Consider the following 2,803-nt stretch of genomic DNA (forward strand, 5'->3'; position numbering starts at 1 on the left):
AAAATTTTGACAATTTTTTTATAACATTAACAATAGGTCTATTTCGTAACAAGTAACCACAGCCCAATTTCGTAACACATTAATCTTTTATATGACTCTTGCAATTTGCCGACAATCAAATAACTTTGACTACATTTGCCGACAATCACATGGTTTTGACGGCAACAGTCAATTTTTACAGACAAAAATTGTATATTAGGGGGCGTCACACCCTCATGTTCCCTCTAGCGATGGCCCTGATTGTTGTGGTAAGTAAACAAAGCAAGTCGAACTCTGGCATTAAAGTCTCCCACTACTATCAAGACATTATGAGCTGGAATGAAGTCCATAGCTTTTCTCAGATTATCATAATGGTTCTCTATTATATATGTTATCATCCGCTACATTGGTTGGATAGTATGTTACGTTAAAAGTTGTTGCCGGGTTGCCTATGAAGTTTACTGTTAGTATTCTGTCATTATGTGATCGCACACTAGCTAACGAGTTTTTAGCATTAGTATTCAGCACAATTCCGACCCTCCTGTTGCTGCTCCTGCATTATTCTTGACGGCTGATGTTGTAATCAATGTTCTGCCAAGGATGTTTTCATATCTTACAGGTTCCTCATGGATTATGCGATGCTCTTGAATTCCAAGAACTTCGATGTCACGTTCGATGAGGCTTAAAACCAGCACATCTCTGCTCCTCTGCTGACGAAATGCTCAAACATTCATGGTAGAGATTGAAATAGCTCACCCACAATTGACAAGATTTTTCCTCCTGCAGGCACCATCATCGGACTTGTCCCTTCCATTTGGCTTCGGACGCAAGACGTCATTGTGATCTTTGCAAATCAGTGTCTGCACATACTTTCGCCATCATGATTGATCTGTTGCTGTTATAACTGCGGGTGCAACTCCTACAGCTAGGTTTGTCAACAGAGTTATCCTTCTCCAGTATGTCCAAAATATACAGATGCAGTACGTTTTTATTCCGCCCTTTACTCTTGAGATCTTCGTCTCCAACCAGAGAAATCATGAAGTACAGGTTTCAGGACTCCCTATTTTTTGTTCTGCTTTTGTAATATAACGAAGTACTCATCATGTCCTCTCGGCGCTTTCAGGATATAAGATCCGGGACCCCTGAGGCAGTGAACTGCCTCAACCTTTAGCAGCAGCTGTATATATATGGATGTCCAGTGGCCGGTGGGATTTCTCCTCGTACGCCCTTTGCCAATGGAAAAAGGTAAAGAACAATACCTAATTGGATGCAGATTGCAAAAGCAACCGGACTTACTCAAAGGATATAAAGATTTAGTCAAGTTGCCACCCATATTATATCATATGGAGATACACCTGAGCCGCCACTGAGGAGATCTGTGTGTTCCCACCAGTGGCATTGGTGAAAATTTTGATTTTTCCCAGGTCTAAGGTGCCTCTACCCTACAAGATGATGAAGACAGCTAATATTCCTAGGCAGTTGAATGCTGAGAAGGAGGAAGAACAAGTGGACGGAGAAACTGAGCTAGGGAGGCAGAGGAAGCTCATATCATCACTCTGGTCAAAGAACCGGTCCATCTATACTATGTCATAACAAGTACTATAAAAAGTTTGTGGGCTTTTTTTCTCAATATTTGAGCTCAAACACCGCTAGCTCAGGCACCACTCGGACCAGCCTTAGTAACAATTGATTAATAGATTATGTTAGATCACTAGCTATTGAGCCTGGAATTAATAACAATTGAGAAACATGGACATTTTGGGCTGATGAGCGAATTTTTGAAACGCACGCTCTCCAATTTACAGCATCAACCTGCTGGCAGAAATTGGACCAACATTGCATTGTGTATCTTCTTTTTGGCCATGCAGTTGAACACAGAAATTAAACTTGAATATGTTCAATAATGTAAAATTACACTTTGTCCTGGTAAAGTCATGACGCAGGTCAGCGTCAAGACTGTACGGGCTGGTTTCTTGAAGCATGGCTAGTGATCAGGCTTCCTAAGACATCGGGCGTAAGCCCAATTAGTCCTATATACCAGTGCTTCGTAGATCACCAGAAAGATAAATCAATAAATTGGATCCACGTTTGCCAGCGGCATTAGGAAGCTTAAGCCTGACCACTAGCCAATCTTCGTGAAATCGGACCTACAGGTCCCCAAACAAATAGATGCACACAGGGATTTTTTTCAATCTTTGCACTTCACCCTAATACTGACTCTTGATACATCACTGCCCATTGATTTTGTCCGGCATTGTATCTTAGTATTTTTTTTCCAGATCATTGTGTAGGTATTATATAGACATACCTATGGCTGATTGAGTTGGTTGTTGACAGTCTAAACTATCGCTATTCGTTTTATCGGCGTACTGTTCAACCTCATCTACAAGTTGGGTTTCATCAACATAGAAAAGAAGTTGTTGTAGATACAAAACATTTCTTGGACCTAGTAGATGACACATTTCTAATGCAGTAATTAGACTTTCAGCACTGTCTATTATGGCTCCACTTGGAATTCCGCAGCCACTGTGGTAATCTTGAAAGAAACATAAATTACCGTTATTGACTGTAGAAGTTGGACTGGGTGGTGTTGAAACAACTTTGGATATTACAGAATGTATTGTATGTTTAATGATATATCCAGCATCTATTCATTTGTGTATGAGTGTGCATGTGAACGTTATTATTTTTTTTATTTGTGGAATACCCTCAACTTTACCAGGCTCCAAACTCTATGAGAGTTGTCTTGTTTTATTTTTTAACAGATAAATAAAATCATGACATTTTTTTTTACAGATGCTTATATTTATCTGTATCTGCTTAA

Source organism: Amphiura filiformis, chromosome 11 (genome assembly GCF_039555335.1).
Source record: "Amphiura filiformis chromosome 11, Afil_fr2py, whole genome shotgun sequence".
Classification (NCBI taxonomy): Eukaryota; Metazoa; Echinodermata; class Ophiuroidea; order Amphilepidida; family Amphiuridae; genus Amphiura; species Amphiura filiformis.